The sequence below is a fragment of the Bacillus rossius genome, chromosome 14, assembly GCF_032445375.1.
Source record: "Bacillus rossius redtenbacheri isolate Brsri chromosome 14, Brsri_v3, whole genome shotgun sequence".
NCBI lineage: Eukaryota > Metazoa > Arthropoda > Insecta > Phasmatodea > Bacillidae > Bacillus > Bacillus rossius.
This window is the reverse complement of record NC_086341.1, coordinates 6,100,750-6,126,630: the sequence shown is the minus strand read 5'-3', so window position 1 is coordinate 6,126,630 and position 25,881 is coordinate 6,100,750. Positions and strand designations below refer to the sequence as shown.

Genomic DNA, 25,881 nt, shown 5'->3' with positions numbered 1-25,881 from the left:
TTTGTGGTAGAAATGTTATGTAAAAAAAAAATAACCAGGCATAAATGTGGACACAGATACTTCGCGGATCCATTTAGTTGCAAACCTTTACAATCCGGCATTGTGCTCATGATTTAATCGCAGTTATTTGGACACGCCTATGACAATGAACAACAACACAAAAAAAACTGGAAGAAGAGCAATAATTTCGTTGCGTAGTCTAAAAACCGGTACTCCATTACGTGGTTGCTGATTGTTTGACTCCTTGCGTTCTTGCGTGCGGTTTATAAGCCAGGCCTGCATGTTTGCTGTCTGCCGCGAGACCAGACGAATCCGCCAAGTTTCCGGGTCTCAGCTAAAACAAACTGGGCAAGTTTCTTGTGTAAATGGTGACTCGCAGTTGAACACCGCGGGCTTCCACTCACGGCGCTGGCGGTCGTGAGCTCGCCTGAGTGGCGGGGTTTGAGTGGCCTCGTCCCAGCGGCCACTCCATGCATCCACGTAGCTCACACAGAACATACACTCACCTAATCCCAGAGTAGAGATCGGAAAAATTCGCGGATTCATTTCGTGATAGTCCAGGATCCAAAAATGATGGCCTTTTTACTGCATCAGTGATTGGGCCACAGTTTATCTGAATGACACTCTGCCAATGGAAAAACATGCAACAAAAGAAGTATCGAATCATTAACGTCCCAGTAAACAGGTGTCACGAGTCAGCAGCCGATGAGCAGATATAATTTTCCTGCGTGCGTAGAGGATCATGGAGCATATCGTACAGGTCATTGAAATCGCGAATGTTTCCGGTCTCTATCCAAGAAACACGGAAATCTCGCGCATTCATTTAGTCGAAAGTTAAAATTCAAACCTACGCACTCTCTCACTGTGTTCATGATTGGACTACAATTATTTGGACACGCCCCTCTACGACCGTGAGCCAACGACGCCCAGCTAGGAGGGAAGTACGCAAATCAGGCCACTTAACAAGGATAAAATTTTCTTGGCAAGAAAATCAATCAATGGGACAGCAAACATGGGTTGAGCACGCCTATGAATTCGAATTCTACCCTGAGCCCAGACGAATCCGGGGAATTTCCGGGTCTCTTATCCATGATAACAGACACGGTAAACACGACCTCACTCTTCCGGCTCTAGAAGCCGACTGACAAGTCACAACTTGTTCATGAAACTTGACACTGGCTATTTCAACGGAACACGCTATCGGGTTTATTACTTAAAATAGTTGTAGCTTCAGCAGTTAGTGCTATAAAAAAAATGCATCGTATTTTTTGACATTTATTGCGAGGTGTATCCGAATAACAGCGTGGGTATCACTTGTCCCGACAGGAACGACAACGGTCGAAGTAGCTTGGCTTCTGGGTTGTAGCCGTGGTATAGGTAACTGCTCCCTGATGATGGCGAGACTGCAATGTCGACCGAAACGTCGGGTGAGTTATTCGTAGAGACCGGAAAAATTCGCGATTTCAATGAACTGTAGGATATACTCCATGATTCTCTACGCACTCGGGAAAATTACATCTGCTCATTGGCTACTGACTCGTGACACCTGTTAACTGGGACGCTAGTGATTCGATACTTTTTTTCTTGAAAGTTTATCATTGGCCGAGTGTCATTCAGATAAACTGTGGCCCAATCACTGATGCGGTAAAAAGGCAAACGTTTTTTTGATTCTAGACTGTCACGAAAGGAATCCGCGAAGTTTTCAGGTCTCTAGTTATTCGCCAAGGACACGGCTACATCCCAGAAGCCAAGCTAGTTCAGAAGATGGCCGTGAAAGCCTGCGGCTGTTGCTCGTGGGCGGGAAGCGAGGGTGCCGTGGCTGGCGCCTGGGCGACACGCGCGCTGACCGCGCAGATCGTGCCTGCAGCATCCCTCAGGAGCCGCGCGATAGCTCTCCCGAGAAGGCGGCCCGGCGCCCTGAGAACTGTAGCACCGCAGCACACTGTCGCCACATTCACACTACCCGGGCTGCTAAAATTACAATTCCTACTTTGTATACCATCGTTAAGAGGCCTATACAGACAGGGCGCAACTCCGCCAGCGGGTTCTGAGCTAACGATATCGTGCAGGGTGGGCGGGACAAAGCTGGGAGGAGGAGACGTGGATTGGTTATCTTGGCGGCGCGTCACTTCGACTGGGAGGCGGAGTGGGGGAAACACTTTCCACCCCGCCGTCATTCCAACTTGCAGTGTCTTTTGGGAAAGATCGCGGTGTTCCGTACCCGCTATCGCTCTGTCCTCGAGTCTCGTGTTGTCGCGGTGTCGCGTTACCTTCGAGGCACAGTTATTTACTATACGTCAGTGGATAAGGGCCGCACTTCGCGTTGTGCTGAGCGCATTGCCCACCAACTTCCCAATTCTCTCTCCCGGCCAGGTTATTTACACCAGACAAGACTATTTGCTGGAGTATTTCTTCTCAGAGATCTCTCATTTTCCTTGCTTTCGGAGCTGCGCCGATCTTTCATTGCAAGTTCTATGGAGCTGTCAAAACTACGCAACTCATATCCATATAACGAATCAAATGCATTTTCCGTTATATTTAACCAAAAATGTTACATATGTTAATATCATAGTCGGAAATATGTAGGCCTACATGTTACCTAGTCAAAAATAATGCATACATAGCATAGCAAGTGCGCTTACCTATGCATAAACAACAGAGGTACGCATACGCGGACACATGCACACTTCCTTGCTGGGAAATTTTTCGTTTGTAGTTTTAAACCTTGCTGACTAAGAAATTAAAATTGATTTGTGCCAATTATTGGCAAGCAATGATTTACTTAAATGATTAAGTTGTGACTTATTGAGTTATGTAATAATTCAGTTATACACTTGGGTCTGGTTATCCTTCAAGTTGTGTGCTATTACGTGTCCACCAGCAACAAAGTAATATGATTACCATCAAATAAAGAATAATATTTTCCAAATTTTCAATTTTATACTATGTACGAACGTAGTTATATTATTAATGGGTTTCAGAAATAACTCATCAATAGTTTACATGATTTTTCACTCTTCCAGTATTTTTTTTAATGTATGTACTAAACTACAATTTATCATACGACTACAAACGAATCGAAGCGTGCACTGATGCAACAATCAGTCAACAAACATTCGTACATAAAAATATGTTAGTTTCAACAACAGGTTGAAATGCATCTCTTAGCTCAACGAAGTCATATAACATAGTCACAGGTACTATTTGTTGCTGCAAATTGTATTTAAAGTTTGCAAAATTACGGAACTAGTCGTCTAAGTCATCCGAAACGTGGTGACGTTATGAGGCAAAAATCGTAATTTTGTTCACCCGGACTTTCCCCATTCTATAACATGAAGTGAGTATACAGGAAGATGTGTGGCGTTTACGGTGAGTGACTAGTGTTCACAATTTTTATTCCAAACGTACACAAACCGGTTGTTTGTGAATAGTTTTTTTTTGTAATAATGACGCGATAACTCAGCATGTCAAATAATGTATTTGTAACTCCTTATTCCTTTAGAAATAGAATCTTTGCAATATTGTCAATATCAATTATTAGCGATTTTAAAAAAAAGTATGGTAAGGATAATATGTGCCAAAATGCATTTTCAATACGACACAGAATCATGTTATTTTTTCTACATTTTGTACATGTTTAGATTGTTTACAATTTGCTATTTAAAATATTTGTATGCATCTCCACCCAATAACTGTTCAGAAAATAACAATCATCGATTTATCTGTACAAATTATTTTTGGCTTTTCTGAAGAAAAAACAAAGTTAATGTATGATGTTGTACAAATACATCTTCTTTAATCAAATATAATTGAATTTGAACACAATTACACACCACAAAGATAAAAACATGCATTTATGGATACAGTTGGGTACATTTAGATGGTCTGCTTTTACAAGCATAATTTAACAGCACACTGACTTTATATTTTCTTATATAATAAAGTTACATCGCAATAAATAATTTGAGAAAAAATACATAGGTATTATATTCCCCCATTTTTTAAGAAGCTAAGCTACAGAAGTAATTAATGAGCAGCTGAACAAGTCTTGACAGCAGCAAATTTTTTTCTTGCTCTTTTTTCAATAGCGTCAATAATGTATGGAGGGTCTCGAATTTCCATGCTCCTCGTATGCCTAGGGTCCACCAGTTCTGGCAAAATGCAGTTATAATAGAATTTTGTAAGATGTGGTTCCATCTCTTGTTTCCAAAAATTGTCATCCCTTTCAATTCGAAATATTGCCATCTCTTTTTCAACTGATGTCCAAACACCAAAAATGCAATATTCCCTCTCTGAAATGTGCAGCTGTCCCTGAACTTGATAAAAATATGAATGTGTTTTTTTCAGTTTCAGTTCATCTCCTTCGAAACTCAGATATCGGATGTTCCCTTGTTTAACTGCTGCAGTAACATCTTTTCCAATTGCAGATGATGGACACTTAACTTCTGCAAGACCCTTTTCTCCAATAACACCATCCGGAGTGGCACCCAAGAAAGGCAATTCCTTGTCAATGAAGAGTCCACTTTTTCCAACCTTAATTCCTTCTTGTTTTTCTAGTTGTTCTATAGCCATTACCTCAAACTTTTTACCATGATAAATTGCAGGCACGTTCAAAATATCGGAGGTATAAACAATACTGCGAACTAAGTTCGCGCAGCTTGTTGATGCACGTCTACGACAGACTTTCCCGAAATTCGAAGCCGTTAGAATTTTTCTACGTGTTTCAAGCCATTTTCCGCTTCCTGCCTGGAGAATTGTGTCTCTCTCTAACTGTTGACGGTCCTCTTGTGTTAGTTGTAACCTACTGAGGAAAGCTTGTTTCTGTTCCTCAAATGTTTCTGGATCCATGTCAGGCTGTTGACATTGAGGACCATAGTCCTTTTCTCCATAGGTTTTGGTGAGAGATTTTTTGGCTGTTTTCGTTGATGATTTAATTTGTTTGTTTTTTTCTTTTATTTCTAATTCCCGTCTTCGAAGTTCCCGCCGTCTTAAGTCTAACCTTTTTGAAATTTTATTCGGACTTATACCGTTGAAAATGCTTTTGTGCAACACATATTGTGGTGTTTTTGTATTGTGTGCTATTACAGCACCAGCACATCTCCCTTGATAAGATCGTTTCGTTGCAAAGTTCACTCTTTTTCCTCCGGAAAATTTCGCAATTATTGAATTGAATTGTTCGACTTTGTTGCTATCTACATCATGTATGAGGCTTCGAGAATGAGCAGCTAAATACTGACATGCTTTATAAATATGAGACCACAAAGAATTTTTTTCCAACTCTGGGACAAGGTTTGATTCACCGTCTTTTCGACCATCGCAGAAGTAACCTAAAGTACTGCAATTTTTGTGCTCACCAAAAACGTGGCTCGGACCATTTTCAATATCGCATTTCAACTGTGAAACTTTAACTTGAAAATCGGTGTCCTGTGACTTTCTGTAAGCGATTGCTTTTTGCACTCCAATGGATAGTTTACTCATTTTACTATAAACTATTTTCCTCAGAATGGTAGTCCCAAGATTAGTATTTTCACTTGCAGAAATAATTTTTTTCCTGTAATTGCGGACCAGATGATTCCTGCATTCTATCTTCTCAACAGTAAGATTGTCATATGGCCTAGCTTCCAGAATTTTCTTGTATACACTGCTGTCACCATCGGCTATAATTTTGGCATACTTTATGTTGTACATAGTTACACTCTTTTTGAATCCTTCTACTATTATTTTTGCTTCCATGCTACTTGAGCTACCTTCATGATTTTTATAGCAATCATGTGAAGGGATAGATTCGTTATTTTTCGCTCGAGCGCAAACATAGCAGTATTGGTTTGCAACTGCCATGAACAAAACTTTCTTAGTGCGATACCCCACTATCGCAGCTACCCCAGAAAGTGCATCGTATTTACATTTGTAGGAGCGTTTTCACCAACTGCCATCGACAACAACAGTAATGAGGGGAATGTTATTCTCATCAACTTCATCATTGGCTCTCGCTAATTCAGCTTCTTCGCGTGCAGCCTCTTCCATTTTTTCTGAAGCTGCTTTTTCCCAGCCATTACAGATAACATCGTGATGTTTGGAATAAGTTGCTGGCGCCATGCAAGGCACGCCTACTGCTGCACATAATTCTTGTAATTGAGAATACCCTGCCCCAATGCCCATAACTCCAGCAACAGCCCTTGAATTCATATCCATAACTGAATTATCTTCCATATTATGCGTAGGAACACCGACAGTCATGTTGCACATATTACAAAAAAATACTATAATAGATGAAAATCCTTTTCGAATTTCTTTTTTTACACACATATTTGCAAGAGTACACCCAAACGATTTATTATGCTGACTTGCTTCCGTGAGTTTTCGTAAGAAGTACGACATATCTACAAATCTGACACCGTACAACACTTCTTCAGTTTTCTCTTCGTCATTTGAAAACACTCTTTCACCCTGAGAACAGCTACTTGGTGAGGATGTGGATGTTTGCTGCTTTTGGAGTATCAAACCGTTGTCTTCCTTTACATGTTCAATATATTCATCCAAATGTTGATATTTTCTTGGAGTAATGAATAAAATGTTCGGCTGAAATCATCCATAAATACATTATTTTTGAATAACTTATATCTATTAATGTAACTAAAAATCATGTTATATTTCTATGTGCATAAAATATGTATATATTATTGTTTCCCAAGTTACGAATAAAAAAGGAGTATTGATAGCAGTAAAAGCAGTAAATAGTAGCTATAGTTTTTTGTCCGATGTATGATGCATACTTTGAAAAGTCTTGCTACAATATAAACATTTTTAGTGCTTAAGTCAGTGTTCTTAAGAATGCTGTTTGTGTTTTAACTGGGTATGGTGTATCACTATTAAGTAAGGTAAAAAAAATATACTGTCTATTGTCACTAAATGGTGATAAGATTTTTTACTGTCTTCATTTATTAGCCCTGTTTTTAGTGAAATTTCAGATAAAAAAATATTTATGTAGTTTGAGTAGTGTAATTTTTCAATTTAAGTATAGCCTATTTGTAAAGTTAAATTATAACTTAACTGTAAATTTTTTAACAGGTCAATATAATTAAAAGCAATATCATTGTCATTCAGCTAACCTGATTGCTTGTCTCTGAATTGTTGATACATCTACATCTACTGTCTACAGTTGGCTCATTCCTGTCTACCAGCTCGTATGGAATGTCAATGGCTCCTTCGGTGGTTGACCAGAAAGAACATCCTGCTTCCATCTCAAATAGTTTCAGAGGCGGTTGCATTTCTGTGTAAGACACGGCTGTAGAGCTGAAAGAGCCACATTACAGTCGCAATAACATCTAACTATTTATATTGATTTATTTAGATAGAAACATAGTTTCGAAAGAATGTCTAGTTTTGTGTAATAGTATAACTACCGGACCGTGTGCAAATGATACGAAGGAAAAAAAGTAAACAATTTTTCAGGAAATAGTTGAAGAAAGAAAAATAGCATGTATTAATTTGTAATTAACTTATTTTTAAAGTGGCCTAAGGGACTTACATACACTGTCCATCTTCATTGTGCAGGACATTGGCTACAGAGTAGTTATTCTCTTCATCTGAAGTGTCATTTTCTCTTGAAGAAATTTCTTGTGCCTTATTTACTCCCTGGCTGTCAAGGTGACTTCGTGAGTCTCTGCCTTCCGGAACTTGATAACTGCAGCTATCAAGTTTAATTTTTTTCCTGCAATACATAAAATTTATCCTTTTTTTAATACCTAGACTTCTTTATTTTTTGTGCCATAAATGACCTTACACTGAACAGACCAAAAATCATATGTATATTTTGGCCAAAACATATTTGTTAAATTAATAGAACTGGTTGTGTTGCCAATCTTACTTTCTCTAAAACAGTGGTTCCCAAACTTTTCGAGCTGGCGCCCCACCTTTCCTTATAGGAATACCTCCACGGTCTATCGGTCCATGGTGGAGTAAAAAACCTTATTTGTATCGTATCCCTTCCTTATGTATACATAATTTACCAACAAATATTGCAAATATATACATGTATATGTTTTTTTAAAGATACAGATTGATTATTTATAAACAATTTGTGTTCTGATTTTAAAATTGTTGACAAATAATAAGCACTTTGTAGAAAAACAGTTATTTATTTAACAATAGATACGTGTTTGCACACAATTCGATTTGTTTCGATTTTTCTTATTTTTTCTGGTTGTTTATTCGATGGTTTCTGATAGTTATAGGATTGAGTCGCGACCCACCTGTAACCCTTCCGCGACCCACCGTTTGGGAATAACTTAGATTTGTTTTAAATAAAATGTAAACAGTTACTCACTTTGCCGGATAGCTTTCTTCATGCACTCCGGAAGTTATTTCGTTTTCAATCAGTGCTTGATGGCTGCAGTGAATTCTTGATAGGCTCTGGTTTTCCAATTCTTCATTGACATTGTTTTGTTTAGGTATAGTTTTTTTCCTGTGAATAAATTGATAATTCAGTGCCAAATTAAAAAAATGTACACATACACATTTTAAAGGTTAATACTACAATGTTAATACAAACACATATTATATGCTTCGACTGTGAGGAGCCAGATTTTGTTTCCCCCCTCCCCCTTCTCAACAGGGAGCTCAGCCTGTCAAAACTGATAACTTATGGATGCATTACATATCATAAACATACATATTTAACCTATATATTTTAAATAAACTTTTCAATATGCTACTGTTCATCTAAGATAATTCAACATTATGGTGGGGAAGGTGTTGTAGGTGAGAGATCACAAGGTAAGTTTCGACTACGCAGGCTAATGAACGCCATCTGTATTTTGTATGACATATTACAAAACAAACTGACCTTTGACTCCAGTATGCTTTGAGATGAGTAGCTTTATTTTTCTTTCTTGTTGCAGAAATATAAAGATGATTCTTCTTTCCTTTTCTCCAGTTTCTCTTCTCATCCATTCTTGAAAAAGAAATCGTGCATATAATAGTATTTCTCGATGCTGTTACAAAGTCAAATATCGATTCAACAAGGGGTAAAAATAACAGTCGCTCAACTTTTTTCGCTTACAGATAACCTCCACTTGGCTCCGAATATGCCTTACTGAGTCTTCTCGCCGCGCGATGTGGTGGGCGTAGAATGGTTGAGGTTTGCTCTGGGAATAACTTCCTGAATCCTAGAATTTATTACTTCCCGACCAGGCGGCCTCAGCTGTAGACACATATGCTTATCGCGATATCCGATACCCCGACGCGCTGATAAGGCGACCGAGCAGCCGTCAGACGAACTTCCCCTCCGCTGCCTTCACAGCAGCCGCTAGCCCCACTCCTCGGCTCCAGTCGCCGGCTGAAGAATACGCCGCGCGAGGGAGACACTTCCCGGCAGAATAAATGTGCGGAAAACCATTTCGTCGTAGAAGAATTCTGGGAGTTTTTCAGCGGTGACCTATGTATTTTTTTACACCATTTTAATCAACGATTAATACTCTATCGTTGTGTGTATCTACTTTTTTTGTATGCATTACACACGATACATAAAACGGCTGCGTAAAACCACATATTCGGTAATATTTTTACCTATGTTACGAATTTTAAAAAGCATTATAAAAATTATAGATCGACCCATTCATTCTTTCCTTCTACACACAAAAAAACATGACAGTTTATCTGTAATGGGAAGCTGCAAATTCTTCTTAACAAAAGGCCCTACAATCACGCCCTGAAGACTGTCTGTATAGGCCTCTTAACCATCGTTAGGGGCAGGCAATTCTCGCGAATATATCTGAACGCCTATTAGATTGAAACTACTTATACTCACACCAGCGGTTTCTTCCTTGTGATTGGCGGACGTCTGCGAGAGAAGTCGTTGCCTTGTTTGACCTGAGCCACTCAGGACGCGTTCGCTTCCGCACTGACTCACTGTGATTGGTGTTGTTAACAATCGATATTGACCTGAAAGAAGCTCACACAATCACGAGACACAGACGATGCTACAGTGTTTTCAACTTTCAGCTAGTCTCGGAATCTTTTCGTGAAATATGCATGCCCCTAGTCATGAGAGTCCCGGGGTAGATATATGTTTATATATATATATATATATATATATATATATATATATATATATATAAACATTTTAAGTTTTAAGAGTTTGTGACTTGTTGCGACTCGCGCTCATTGTGAAAGACCGTCGGCGGAGGGGGGGGGGGGTGGATGGGGCGTGTCTTGCGCGCGGGACTGTACCCGCGGATAATATCTGCGAGCCGCTTCATCGCGGCGTGAAGTGGGAGCCATTGTTCGCTGCTCTCCGGCCGCGAGGCAGTAAACGGGCGACGTTTATTGGCCGAGATAAAAGGAGCGCGCGCCGTCAGACGTCTCTGCGTGGCTCGCAACGCTGCACGCTCGTCGCGACTTCAACACACTGTCAAAAACTATGCAACACAAGGATAGTCCTTGCTAGAGACCTGAAAAAATTCGCGGATTCATTTCCCGATAGGCTAGAATCAAAATACGTTTGCCTTTTTTACCGCATCAGTGATTGGGCCCCAGTTTATCTGAACGGTACTCGGCCAATGAAAAAACTTCAACAAAAGAAGTATCGAACCACGAGCGTCCCAGTTGACAGGTGACACGAGTCAGTAGCCAATGAGCAAATGTAATTTTCCCGCGTGCATAGAGGATCATGAAGTATATCCTACAGTTAATTGAAATCGCGAATTTTTCCGGTCTCTAGATATTGCTCAGTTTTCAATATCAATCACTCAATTAAAAGATTTAAAACATTTGTATGTAGTCTTTTTTCTTCCTGTAAAAATGTATTGTATTGTGCTCGCGCTTCATAAGAAGTATAGGCCTAACTTCAAAAATTTGTTCAGTGTATATACGACTTATGGTAAGGGACCGGAAAAATTTCGCGGATTCATATTCGCAATGGGATTAAATTCAAATACTATAAATCTGAGCTAATCCCACTATTGGGACACAGTTTGTGGGTAGGGGCAAGCATTTTTCACGAAAAAAAAAAAAATCTGAACGTCTATTAGACTGCAACAAGGTATACAAGGTGTAATTTTCCCGCGTGCATAGAGTGGTTTCTTCCTTGTGATTGGCGGCCGTCGTTTTTTTTTTTGTCGGGCCATTCAGGACGCGTTTGCTTTCGCCCAAAAATGGCCGTGATTGGTAGGCTGACAATATACACATGTACCTGAAAGAAACACAACCAATCATGAATGACATACAATACTACAGTAATTTAATACAGTCATCGAATTCTTATCATGAGACGTGTAAACAATGATAAATTTACTTAAAACAAAGATATATATAAATTTATATATATATAAAATAACCAACTTGGCGTATACAAAGAGTAACAAATTTGCTGTGTTATTTTGGGTTTCAAAGATGATTCTTCCTTTTTTATACATTATGCTATAAAAAAACACTTTTAGTCAGGGGGTGATCATGTCCGTATGATTGCATGATGACTGCGTGAAGCCTTTTTTAAAAAAAAAATTTACTTTAACTAATTGTTTACTATATTGGTTGAACGCCCAAAACATTGGCTGAGGTGTAGTGTTTCCAGCGTGGAAACAGTTTTAAATGAATTTTTTTTTAAGAAAGTGACCATTTTTAACGACGGATATTCTAATTCACACCTACTGACCGTTATTCAGACCTGGTGAAGCACCATTTCCGCAATGTTTGGGCGTATGCAGTATAGCGATGGCGAGGTTGACAAGTGACTTCACCTACCTCACTGCATGCCGTCTCCTAGCAGTTCTTAACGCCATGCTTTTAGTAGTTTTATTTTTAATATTTCACCATCAAGTTAGAAAACAATAACACGTAACCTTAGCGGCATGCTATTCATAGATATCTAAAAAAAAAAAAAAAATCGCATCCATGCTACTTCAGTGATTGGACCAAAACTTAACCGAAGGACTTGAGCCAACCTAAAAAAAAACTCAATAAAAGAAGTATCAAACCACAAGCATCCCGGCTAACACGTGTCAAGAGTTAGTAGCCAGTGAGCAGGTGTTATTTTACCGAGTACGTATAGTATCGTGGAGACTATCCGAGAAGTCATTGAATCCGCGAATTTTTCCAGTCGCTATCCTGAGATAGCAGTCACAAGACCACAGAAGATATACGTATGTGTAGAGACCGGAAATATTCGTGGTTTCAATGACCTGTAGGATATACTCCATGATCATCTACGCACGCGGGAAAATTACATCTGCTCATTGGCTACTGACTCGCGACACATGTTAACTGGGACGCTTTGTTAAATAAAGGTTTATCATTGGCCGAGTATCATTCAGAAAAACTGTGTCCCAATCACTGATGCAGTAAAAAGGCAAACGTATTTTGATTCTAGCCTATCACGAAATGAATCCGCGAATTTTTCAGGTCTCTACGTGTGTTTGTGTTATATATATATATATATATATATATATATATATATATATTCATATATATATATTCATATATATATATATACACACACACATACATACACACACACACACACGTTTGAAGCTAAAATTCAAAAGACCGGTAGCGAAAACATTCGTATGTTCTCGCTGACTCTCGAAGCGTTTGGTATTTCTGGAAGTGACTTGTGGCTCCTTGTGCAGTCTGCGATGGCAATCGGTAAACCCAGCGTGCAAGAGAATAGAAGCGCGCGTTCTTGCCAAGCTGCTCACGTCCCCTACAAGCTGTTCAACCGTCGTCTGGCGCGTGTTCTGCATCGTGTCTCCGCCTTGGCGTTCCTCGCGTCGCGTCCGTCGCCAGTGGGAACTCAGGGGTCAGAGTGTCTCCGTGTTAACTCTCCGTGTGTCCAAGGGCGCAAATCTGTGGGACTCGCAAGGACCGGGGGAGATAAGGGGCTGCGCGCATAGATTACCAGGAGGTAGAGACCTGAAAAATTCGCGGGTTCATTTCGTGTTATGCTAAAATTCAAATAATTATACCTTAGTGCTGCTTCTGCAATTGGTTAACTGTTAATCCTGAGGACTGAGGGGCCAATTAGAGACCCTCACTCATAGAAGTGTCGAATCACAGGCCAGCACCCAGTCGAGACAATTCACAAGTCAGCAGCCAATGAACAGTTGGCATTTGCCCGAGTGTGTAGAGGATATTGGAGTCTATATTGGAGGTCATTGAACCCACGTATTATCCGGGTCTCTAATTATAAGACTTACTTACTTATTCACAACAGGTACACATTTTGGCTTTTATTCATTCAAAAGTAGAGACCGGAAAAATTCGCAGATTCATTTCGTGATGGTCTAGAATCCAAAAAATGTTGGCCTTTTCACTGCATCAGTGATTGGGCCACAGTTTATCTGAATGATACTCGACCAATGAAAAACCTTAAACAAAGGAAGTATCGATTCACTAGCGTCCCAGTTAACAGGTGTCACGAGTCAGTAGCCAATGAGCAAATGTAATTTTCTCGCGTGCATGAAGTATATCATATCTAGAGTCCCGGAAATTTCGCGGATTCCTCTGGCCTTAGGATAGAATTCAAAGTTATAGGTGTGCTGGACCCATGTTTACTTTCCCATTGGTTGATTTCTTAGCGAGAACATTTTTATCCTTGTTATTTGGCACTACCTGATTCGCTTACTTCTCTCCTAGCTGGACATCGTTGGCTCACGGTCGTAGAGGGGGCGTGTCCAGATAACTGCGGTCCAATCATGAACACAGTGTGACAGTGTGGAAGTTTGCATTTTAGCTTGCGGCTAAATGAATCCGCGAAATTTCCGTGGCTCTAATCATATCCTATGTACTTGTCATTGAAATCGCAAATTTTTTCGGTCTGTAGCCGGTAGGGCCCAAACAGGATGAGGGCTGGGTTAACAAATAAAAGTGAGAGCAGTCCCTATGCAGTCTGTGTGTCTCTGTGGATGACTCTCCCCCATCGCAAGGGACATTGAAGGAACGCGACGGCGGGCGGTTGTGGAGGGGACGAGCGTCGCCGGACCTCGGCTTCGCTGCCCGCCGAGGCTCGTCTCTCCGAGGCGTCGTTGCTCACGTGACCTGCCCCCCGATGTTGTTCGGCGCCAGAGCCCCGCTGACGCAGCCTCTTGTCGGCGCAAACATCACATTACAGACCTCCCCCCCTCCATCTACCAGCAATTGCTTTTCACGTGATAACGTCTTACAAATCGATGAACGCCGGCTGCACGCACGAAAAAGCATGACTCATTGTTAGAGACCGGAAAAAAATTCGCGGATTCATTTCGCGATATGCTACAATGCAAAAAATTGTATTTTTATGCAACTTCTGCCATTGGTTCGCTGTTAACCTGGAGAACTGTGGGCCAATTATAGACCCTCAGTCAAAGCAGTATCGAATCACGAGTCTCCCAATTGAGACGCCTCACAAGTCAGCAGCCAATGAACAGGCGACGTTTGCCCGAGTGTGCACAGGATCGTGGAGTCTAGCCTGGAGGTCATTGAACCCGCGAATTTTTCCAGTCCCTACTCATTGTTAGGGGCAGGCAATTTATTTTCGCGAATAAATCTGAACGCCTATTTGATTGAAACAAGTTATACTCACACCAGCGGTTTCTTCCTTGTGATTGGCGGACGTCTGCGAGGGAAGTCGTTGCCTTATTTGACCTGAGCCACTCAGGACGTGTTTGCTTCCGCACTGACTCGCTGTGATTGGTGTTGTAACAATCGATATTGACCTGAAAGAAACTCACCCATTCACGAGACACATACGATGCTACGGTGTTTTAACTTTCACCTATTCTCGGAATCTTTTCGCGATATATGCATGCCCCTAGCATGTGTAGAGACCTGCAAAATTCGCGGGTTCATTCGGTGATAGGCTAGAATTCAAACACATATACCTCTTAGATAATTTTGCTATTGGCTTACTGTTCATCTGGACGAATCTCAACCAGTTATAAACTCTCAACCAAAGAAGGGTCGAATCACAGACAAACCAGCTGAGACGACTTACAAGTCGGCAGCCAATCAACTTGCGTTATTTGCCCGAATGTAGAGGGGTATGTGCAGTCTATCCTGAAGGCCATCGAAACCGCGAATTTTGCAGGTCTCTACATATCACTAATATTATTGTCATTAAAATGAAGCGACTCTTGGACTGGTATTCCAAGACACTCAGGTGAGGTAGCGAATAAGCACTGCAATTTTAGGACACGACTGTAACCCAACTCGCGGCCCGTATTCCAGTACGTGTCCTCATCGAATCCCAGTAAGGGGACAAAATCAGCAATCTTTTCAATTAACGGTAACCTGCGCGAGGCTATGAAAATTGATTCAACGCGTTCTACCGGACGTTTCGCCACCATCGGTACAATTTTTACGGTAAAAATTGATTTGTAGCAGCAGACCCTCGCGCAAGAAACAGAATCACCTTTCTAATTTTCTCAAGTATTTTTTAAGTTGCTGTTATTTCTTGTTAAAGTAGAGACCTGACAAATTCGCGGATTCATTTCGCGATAGTCTAGAATTCAAAAATGTTTGCCTATTTACCGCATCAGTGATTGGGCCACAGTTTGTCTGAATGACACTCGGCCAATGAAAAACCTTCAACAAAAGAAGTATCGAATCATTAACGTTCAAGTTAACAGGTGTCACGAGTCAGTAGCCAATGAGCAGGTGTAATTTTCTCGCGTGCATAGAGGATCATGGAGTCTATCCTATTGGTAGAGAACGGAAAAATTCGCGAATTCAATGACCTGTAGGATATGCTCCATGATCCTCTACTCACGCGGGAAAATTACATCTGCTCATTGGCTACTGACTCGTGACACCTGTTAACTTGAACGTTAATGATTCGATACTTCTTTTGTTGAAGGTTTTTCATTGGCCGAGTGTCATTCAGACAAACTGTGGCCCAATCACTGATGCGGTAAAAAGGCAAACATTTTTGAATTCTAGACTATCGCGAAATGAATCCGCGATTTTTCCGGGCTCTACCTATAGGTCATTGAAATCGCGAATTTTTCCGGTCTCTAGTTATAAGCATTAAAGTGTACATAATGTATTCCAGGATAGTTTCGCTGTCATAAAGGTTCGTTTGGCGCATAAATTCCCTTGGTGCGTCCCCCGATGATAACGAAAGTGACTATACACGGGTTAATGGCGCCACACGCGGGTCCGTCCTCTGGACGAAATCAACAAAAAAGCGATCTCTGCGCATGCGCGGAATTTGGGCAACAGATCGGTCGCGGATAGGTCACCGAAATCCGTTCCCTGAAAATAAGGGACTGGCCGTTTACTATCGTGCACTAGGAACACGGTTAGGGTACGGTTGTAGCACATTCAATGCCGAAACCATTATTTTTGTTTCTTGTATTACCGGGGGGTTGCTTACGCAACTGGGTCTAGGGATGGCAACGATATATCGATAAATCGGAAATAATGATATTGATATGTTCAGAATATCGATAATTTGCTATCAATATTTTGGTGCAGGTATATTTTTGATATCAATATTTTGTTCCGATAATATCGTATTGGATAAAATAATATTTTACAAGTAAAAAAAAATTATTAGAAATATTTGTAATTAATTTTGGCAGAAAAATAGTAAAAGAATAAAATCTTTGACAACTGAAAAATAAATGTACATGAGTTTGAAAATATATATATATATATTTATGCCAGTTTCAGTTGATTATAATTAAATTACCTATAGCAGGTTTTACTCTTACCAGCAAAATCAAATACAACTAAGTAATTTTCAAGTTTTTATTTTTCATTATTCTCTTTTCTACTTTTTTATTGCTTCTTTTTCGCTTAACATCTTCAGAAGTCTGTAAAAATAATGATTCATAAATATAACTTAATTAAACTTAAATGAAGGTTGGAGAAAAAATATTGTCATATATATAGAGAATAAAAAAAAAGTTGTATTCGCTTTTGCTAGATAGAGCTAAACTTGAATTAAGTAATTCCTTTATATTAGCTTAGATATGCTCAAATATTAATTTTATATTAAGCAAAGTATGAGTAGACGTGTGAATATTAAAGTAGACCGATGTATCGAAAATATCGATATTTTCAAGGTGATATTTCATCGGTATCGATATAAGAATATGTCGATATTTTCAAGCGGATATTCATCGGTCACGATATAAAAAATTATCGATATTTTCAATGCGATATTTCAACGGTGTCGATATAAAAAATTATCGATATTTTCAAAGCGACAGTTCATCGGTATCGATATATTTCAAGCGATGTATCGAAATACCGATATGTATCGATGTGCTGGAAGGTTATGCCGTCCCTAACCGGGTCGTCTCAGCGCGGGGTCGAGCGGGGAGTGTTGTTTGTTCTTCCGGCGCCGGGCGCAATGACGGTGACGTCACACTCGCAGCTGCGACCGACATTTCCCACGAGCCGGCAGACCGCGGCGAGTCTCACAAGTCGGTGAGGGGGGGAGGAATAAATGTTACGAGGCGAGTAAAAATAAGGCGCGGATTTCAACCGCAGTAGCTCGTTCCCAGAGGCGTCGCAGCTGCAGAAGCGCCCCTCCCCTCCCCCTTCACCCCCCCCCCCTCTCCGACCTCGATGTGGCTTGGACGGCCCAGGGTGTACGTAGACGCGCCAACGACAAACAACACTTCTTCAAAGTCTATTTATTATCTCAGACCGGAAAAATTCGCGATTTCAATGACCTGTAGGATATACTCCATGATCCTCTATGCACGCGGGAAAATTACGTCTGCTCATTGGCTACTGACTCGTGACACCTGTTAACTGGGACGCTAGTTGATTCGATACTTCTCTTGTTGAAAGTTTATCATTGATCGAGTATCATTCAGATAAACTGTGGACCAATCACTGATGCAGTAAAAAGGCAAACGTTTTTTTGGATTGTAGACTATCACGAAATGAATCCGCGAATTTTTCCGGTCTCTAATTATCTCAGACCGGAAAAAAAAACTCGCGTTTTTAATTATTACCAGAGACCTGAAAAATAACATTTTTGCGTATTGTGATTTGCTCACTGTTTATCTGAAAGACTTCGAGCCAGTGGGGGAAAAAAAAAGTATCGAATCGCAAGCATCCTAGTGGAAAAGGTGTCACATGTCGATAGCCAATGATCAGGTGGCATTTGCCTTCTTATGTAAGTGATTGTGGATTCTATCCCAGAAGTCACTGAAAGCGCAAATTTTTTTCCAGTCCCTATCAATTACCTACAGCCTGTACTCCATGATACTCCATGCATTCGGGCAAATTACATCTTCTCATTGGCTACCGACTCGTGACACCTGTTGACTGGGATGCTCGTGCGTTTCGATACTTCTTTTGTTGGAGGTTTTTAATTGGCCCAGAGTCCTTCAGGTGAACTGAGGCCCAATCACTGAAGCGAATTTTTCACGTGTCTAGTGATTACTGATGGATTGGGGCAGGCAATTTTCGCGAATAAATCTGACCGCCTATTACACTGCAACAAGTTATACTCACACCAGCGGTTTCTTCCTTGTGATTGGCGGACGTCTGTGAGGGAAGTCGTTGCCTTATTTGACCCGAGCCACTCAGGACGTGTTTGCTTCCGCACTGACTCGCTGCGATTGGTCGTTGTAACAATCGATACTGACCGGAAAGAAACTCACCCAATCACGAGACACAGACGATGCTACAGTGTTTTTAACTTTCAGCTAGTCTCGGAATCTTTTCGCGAAATATGCATGGCCCTACTGATGGGTGTGCATGTAGGTTAGCAATGCTGTGGACGTATTCAAAGCACAGGTTGTCGTGGGTTGCCCAGCACGGATGCATGGGCGTGCAGGGTTCCACACATCCCGGGCAAAAAAGAAAGGAAACCAGGTTTGTGTGCGGAGACTTGTAAATCTCAGGAATGTATCCGGCAGCCAGCCTGAGCCCCAAACTCCTCCGCACACAGGAGCGACCTACATCTGCACGCTAGCTGGCGGCGCAGCGATGCTGGTATTGATAAGACTGCTCGGGCCTCCCCGCGCTGGGTGTTACCTTTGAATATATATACTGTATAGAAGTCGCCAGCCCAGGTTAAAACTTCTAATACGGTTTTGAGGTAGTTGGTTAATTCACCGCCGCAATCGCCACCATCTCTAGGGCATCGACTTGTGGTGGTCCCTAGCGGACAAATGTCGTACTCTTCAAACACCCCTTCCCCCTCGATGTTGAACGACGTTGAGTTGCAGTGAATGATGGATGAGGGGTGCGGGGAATGACAGCGGGCGACAGTGCTGCGCTCTAACGTGTAAATAACAACCTAAGACGATACAGGGCGGTTACGGCAGCGCACTGCAGCGGTGAAGTTCCCAAGCTGCTCATTATACGCTTATGAAAAACGTAGAGTAAATCCTATCCACTCGCGACTTCTATACAGTATATATATTCAAAGGTGTTACGAAGTTCGTAACTACAGCGTCGTTACGAGCTTGGTAAACCTGGGTTTGCGATTGAAAATCAAGAATTAGTAGAGACAGGAAAAATTCGCGGATTCATTTCACGATGTGTTAGAATTCAAAACAACTGTACCTTTATATTGCTTCTTTGATTGGCTCACAGTTTATCTGGAGGACTTTGAGCCAATGGAAAAAACTTCAACCAAAAAAAGTATCGAATCGCAAGCGTCCCAGTTGACAGGTCTAACGAGTCAATAGCCAATGAGCAGGTGTCATTTGCCCGAGTGTGTAGGGGGTTGTGGAGTCTATCCTAGAGGTCATCGAAAGCGCGAATTTTTCCAATCTCTAAGATTTAGTCGTGTACTTAAGGGGGTGCCTCCCATTTTAGGTCAAGATTTTATATTTGCAGTAATTACCGATAAACTTGTAGAATTTTTCAATTGTTTAAACTTTCACGAAATGAAAAATATCTACATCGCATACTTTTTGCATAATTAGCTGCCAAAGTTACATTTTTAACGTTTTGGGGTTTTACAAATAAGGAGAATTTAATTGATTGCAGAACTGAAACTTTTTAGGTTTAACTGCAATGCCACTGGCTACTTCATGATATGGTTTGCATTTCTATCAAAAAAAAACTCATTTCATGTTCTTGGCTGTCAAAATCGTAAAAACATTTGATAATTTTGAAATGCCAGGTAAAATTAATTACGGGGTTAGGTTTCGGTTCATCACTCTCTATTTATATTTATCCCTCTTGTTACGATCACTTTAACAACTTAGGCTCATGTCTCATAAGCATAAATTTTTTTCGCATAGATTGAACTCATCAACTTTTCTGCATCCATGTTCAACGCAAGCGACTGAACAAATTTGTCGCTAGATGTCTCGTCGCGTCGCATCCAGTGTGGCCAAGCCCTGCTTGTCGCATGGTCGATGCAGCTGAGACTGCGCGGTGCTGCAGCAGACTGCAGACTGCAGAATGCAGAATGCACCTCCACACACCCCCCCCCCCCCCTTCACCCGCCTCGTTCAGCAGGTCGACGAGACGGCCGCTGACGGCAGCACATGCCTCAGGGCTGTCCACCGAGTGCATGAGGGTCGCACAAGCCGCTCAGCCATCTTCAGATCCATACCAAACGAGCCAGTCAAAACGCCGTACAGAATACACATAACTAGAGACTCATCGCGGATTCATTTCGTGATAGTCTAGAATCCAAAACCGTTTGCCTTTTTACTGCATCAGTGATTGGGCCACAGTTTATCTGAATGACACTCGGCCAATGGAAAACCTTCAACAAAAGAAGTATCGAATCACTAGCTTCCCAGTTAACAGGCGACACGAGTCAGTAGCCAATGAGCAAAAGTAATTTTTCCCGCGTGCATAGAGGATCATGGAGTCTATCCTACAGGTCATCGAAAGCGCGAATTTTTCCGGTCTCTACACATAACAGACTAATACCGGACATCTCCAAGAATTTTGTGTGAGAACCTGGCGTTGTTGTCACATCAGTCCGCTGGATGGCAGACGTTATGCACAGTACGAACAATGTATCTGTGTAATACATGTAGTACCAACATTATGACAACAAAAATAACTTTATTTTCTCTTGGAAAAACTTTTATCATTATGGTAGTTATACCTTCAGTTTTTAAAGTTTTTTAAAAGAAGTTAATAATATATATATATATAGACCGGAAAAATTCGCGATTTCAATGACATATAGGATAGACTCCATGATCCTCTATGCACGCGAGAAAATTACACCAGCTCATTGGCTACTGACTCGTGACACCTGTTAACTGGGACGCTAGTGATTCGATACTTCTTTTGTTGAAGGTTAAACTCTGACACCGTGTGACCGATCGCCATCGAAGTGTTTTTTCATGGAGAAGGTTTTCATGCTATCCATTTTTTGTAACTCGCCGCTAGATGGCGCTGCAGCGCATCAACTTCTAAACCGTTCAACCGATAATTTTTATAACAGAAAATCACAGGTCTTGGACATACAAGCAGTGAAGTGTGTGTCATTTCTCCATGGCTGCCACACGGTCATGTAGTAAGATTCGGCGCTGATGCAGCTGCTTCTCCGATTGACAGATGAGACGCCCAGATTAAACGTGTAAACCAATTGGCATTTGCAGAAGCAGCACAAGGGTATGATTATTTTCTTTTCTGCAATCACGAAATGAAACCGCGTAATTTTTTTTTTTCCTGTCTCCAAGGGCGAGATGCGTAATGGTCCGTGGACCTAAGACGTTCAGCCACGGGTGGATGGTTCTGAACGGCGTGAAGGCCTCTGGCCTTCCTGGCCAGGAAGAGGCGGGCTCAGGGTGTCTCGGGTTGCGTCAGGCAGACGTAGGCCGGAAGGAGTGGAGGGGGACAGGCGGGAATTCTGCACCACCTGCGGCGACAGTCTGCAGTTCCCGCCCCGGCCGCTAGGCGCGCCACAGAGCAGGCTGGCTCGCAGAAGCGGACCAAGACCCGTCCTGCGACCATGGGGCGTCTCTGGCACACGAGGTTTGGAGGGTACATAAAATAAATTTATTGAAGTGAAAACTTCTTTAGCGGCGTTGAACGATTTTCGGTAGAGGCAAAACTTACGGGTTCGCGTCACCGACATGCTAGTGACTTGTTACGCCAACGATGAAACTTAATTTCTTCTAATTTTTGAAGTAATTATTGGTAGGGGCAAAACTTGTGGGTTTGCGTCACCGACATGCTACTGATATAATAACAAAATCACTTTCTTACGTACATTTGACGTAAAAATAGAGACCGGAAAAATTCGCGGATTCATTTCGCGACAGGCTAGAATCAAAATACGTTTTACTTTTTACCGCATCAGTGATTGGGCCACAGTTTTTCTGAATGACACTCGGCCAATGATAAACTTTCAACAAAAGAAGTATCGAATCACTAGTATCCCAATTAACAGGTGACACGAGTCAGTAGCCAATGAGCAGGCGTAATTTTCCCGCGTGCATAGAGGATCATGGAGTATATCCCACAGGTCATTGAAATCGCGAATTTTTCCGGTCTCTACATATAAATGATGTCATATTAAACTTTTTAAAATAAACCTTTAAGTTTTCACTTCTGTCGACAGTCCCATGACTGCATTTTCGTTTATTTATTTAAATGCTAGTACTTCCGTCGAGTTATCTGTTTATTTTCAAACTAAGGGTTGAATGTAATATTTATTTGACACCTGATCTACTACTGTATGTTCATCACTGTAAATACATGTATTTTATAAAAACGAAAATATTACCTATAAATAAAACTATTGAATGTACTTGAAAATATTGGGGGAGACGGCTTACGTCTCCTGGCGTGAAAGGGGGGGGGGGGGGGGGGGGGCTCTCTCACGGAACTTTTCGCGGAAACATAACAAATGTCTACCAAAGATATTGCATTTCCAGAAATATTAATTTAATAAATATATATATAATGCTTCGAGATCTTAGCACGAGTATAATTCACATGTATGATAAAAATAAACGACAAAGAAATAATAAATATTATTGTACGTGAATTTTAAACTTAATTACTGTAGAGACCTGTAAAATTCGCGGATTCATTTCGCGATAGGATAGAGTCCAAATACTTTTGACATTATTTTGCTTCAGTGATTGGGCCACAGTTCATCTGAAAGACTCTGGGCCAATGAAAAATATTTAACAGAAGAATTAGCGAATCGCGATCATTCCAGTCAACAGGTGTTACGAGTCGGTAACCAATCAGCAGATGTAATTTTCACGAGTGCATAGAGGATCATGGAGTCTATCCTTTAGGGATTTGAAATCGCGAATTTTACAGGTCTCTACTATTGACACTAACTCACTGACATATGAGTAGGGGCATGCAGAGTAGCTGGGAGTTAAAACAGTGTAGCATCGTCTGTGTCTCGTGATTGGGTGAGGTTCTATCAGATACACGTATACTGTTGCGACGCCAATCACAGTAACTCAGTGCGGAAGCAAGCGCGTCCTGAGTGACTCGGTCAAACAAGGCAACGACTTCTCTCTCAGACGGCCGCCAATCACATTGAGGAAACCTCGGGTAGAGGGGGGGTTTAACTTGTTGCAGTCCAATCAGTGGCGGATTCATAGGGGGGGGGGCGCAGGGGGCGCCCCCCCCCCCTTGACCAGGGCAGCCCAGCACCAAGCATGGTTCTTGGCAAGGGGAGGGCGCGCACCCGGCCGCCGATGTTATACAATACACATTCATACACTTACCTTTAACGACTTCATGTCTTGGAAACAGTTTGAATAAAGTTTTATTAAGCTTTGCATGTGACTAGAATCTTTAGTTTTTCTGTAGTGATTTTGACATTTGTATACTGCACAATTGGCCATTTTAACTACATATAGCACACAATTATGCACCAACAACAGCAAATATTCGGGCGAGACGTAAATGAAACGGATAGAGCTTGGAAAAAGATCTCTGGCTGCATCCAAGCAACCAAGCCCCTACATATGAGCATACAGTAGAAGCCAAAGTGACGTGGCTTCTGACACAGCAACATACTCTGTCTTAACTGATATTTTGCAAATGTTTTCATAATTTGGGGGGGGGGGGGGGCATATATCCCCTCTGTCCCCTGCGTCCACCACTGGTTTTCTCTTTTCTCCTTTTTCACTGATTTAAAATTACAACTTCAGACGCAGAGTGTACGTTCAAAAGCTCGCGTTGATGGGATCAACAGGAAACAGGTTTTATGGCCGTACTGGGTTGAACACATATTTGCCGTCAGTCTGGATTCCTTACGTTCGTAATTAATATGGTAATAAACGCTTATGCGATGTGCTGCTTGCATTTATAATTCAGGTTAGTTACGTAAAATTAACTTTATACAGCAGCATGTGTCGGAATTCGACCAAAAAACTTCAACTGCAGGTTTGTGAAAAAACTAAGTTAAAAACACATTATCGACTTATGGTTGTAGACCACAAAAATTCGCGATCTCAATGACCCTTAGGATAGACTCCATGATCCTCTATGCACTCGAGAAAATTACATCTTCTCATTGGCTGCTCAATCGTGACACCTGTTAACTGTGGTACTCGTGATTGGATACTTCTTCTGTTGAAGGTTTTTTTTTATTGGCTCAGAAACCTTCAGATAAAGTGGAGCCCAATCTCTGAAGCAGAAAAAATTCAAACGTATTTGGATTCTAGTCTATTTCGAAATGAATCCGCAGATTTTCATGTGTCTACTTATGATCTTAAATACTTCTCAAGACTGCTATAATCCTTTGTGGTAAACAGCAAATGTAGTATTTAAGGTGGAACACTTGAGTGCCTGAATAATATTTAATTGAACAACCACAGTAATTATTGTCACTTGTCGCTGTTTTAAAATCATATATTTGATATAATCGGGTGAACACTTATGTTCCATACTTGCAAACGTTCTTAATTTGTTGTCATTAAATTATTATTGCATTTTCGTACATCACAAGAGAAGGCATTGCCACCTTTGACCAGGCCAGTCAGGTCGAGTTTAATTCCGTCCCAAATAGCTGCAATTCGCGTACCTAAAAGTAACTTAGCCAAACACAGACGATGATTCAATGTGTTAACACACAGACTTGAAATCCTTTCGCGAAAATAACTTTCCTGTAAACATGACTTGTCCGATATATTTTATACACACGAAAGAGAACCAAGATATCAGTTTACCTGGAGGACTCTGGTCCCATGGAAAACTTCAAAATAAAAAACCGTATCGAACCACGAGCAAATAATCGATACACATGTCCTTTTGTCGACTATGTTCTTTGTCTGTTAGATTGTTGTTTTGTTTGTATGTTTTCTGTTCAGGCAATTTTTTTTCTTTACAAATTAAAAAATTTAGTTAATGTACTCTAACTTTTTTGATATGTATGATAATTAGAGACCGGAAAAATTCGCGGGTTCAATGACCTCCAGGATAGACTCCACTATCCTCTACAAACTCGGGCAAATGCCAACTGTTCATTGGCTGTTGACTTGTGAGTCGTCTCGACTGGGTGGCCTGTGATTCGACACTTCTATGAGGGAGGGTCTCTAATTGGTCCTCATAACTCCAGATTAACAAAGAACCAATGGCAGAAGCAGCACTAAGGTATAATTATTTCAATTGTAGCATTTCACGAAATGAATCCGCGAATTTTTCAGGTCTCTAATGATAATATTACGGCCCTGAAAACATAATTTCACCTCTTCAATCTGCCGGCACTGATAATAAATAGGGAAATTCATATTTCGCGGAAAGATTCCGAGACTAAGCTGAAAGTTAAAAAAAAAAAACTGTAGTATCGTCTGTGGTTCGTGATTGGGTGAGTTTCTTTCAGGTGCAGTTCGATTGTTACAACACCAATCACAGTAATTCAGAGCGGAAGCAAACGCGTCCTGAATGGCTCGGTCAAACAAGGCGACGACTTCTCTCGCAGACGGCCGTCAATCATACGGAAGAAACCGCTGGTGCGCGATACCTTGTTGCAGTCTAGTAGAC

The 25,881-nt window shown here is 41.1% G+C and overlaps 1 protein-coding gene and 1 long non-coding RNA gene across 2 annotated transcripts in view; one reads left to right on the top strand and one right to left on the bottom strand.

Annotated features, from left to right (window-relative positions):
- The window catches only part of LOC134539088 (collagen alpha-1(IV) chain-like), a 192,764-nt gene that overhangs the window by 86,152 nt on the left and 80,731 nt on the right, over positions 1-25,881 (top strand). The gene's annotated exons all lie outside the window — the stretch shown is intronic.
- On the bottom strand, positions 8,185-9,392 carry LOC134539090 (uncharacterized). The gene is made up of 2 exons (XR_010076260.1): positions 8,846-9,392; positions 8,185-8,464 (listed from the first exon to the last, which is right to left on the bottom strand). It is a non-coding gene; the product is annotated as an uncharacterized LOC134539090 (long non-coding RNA).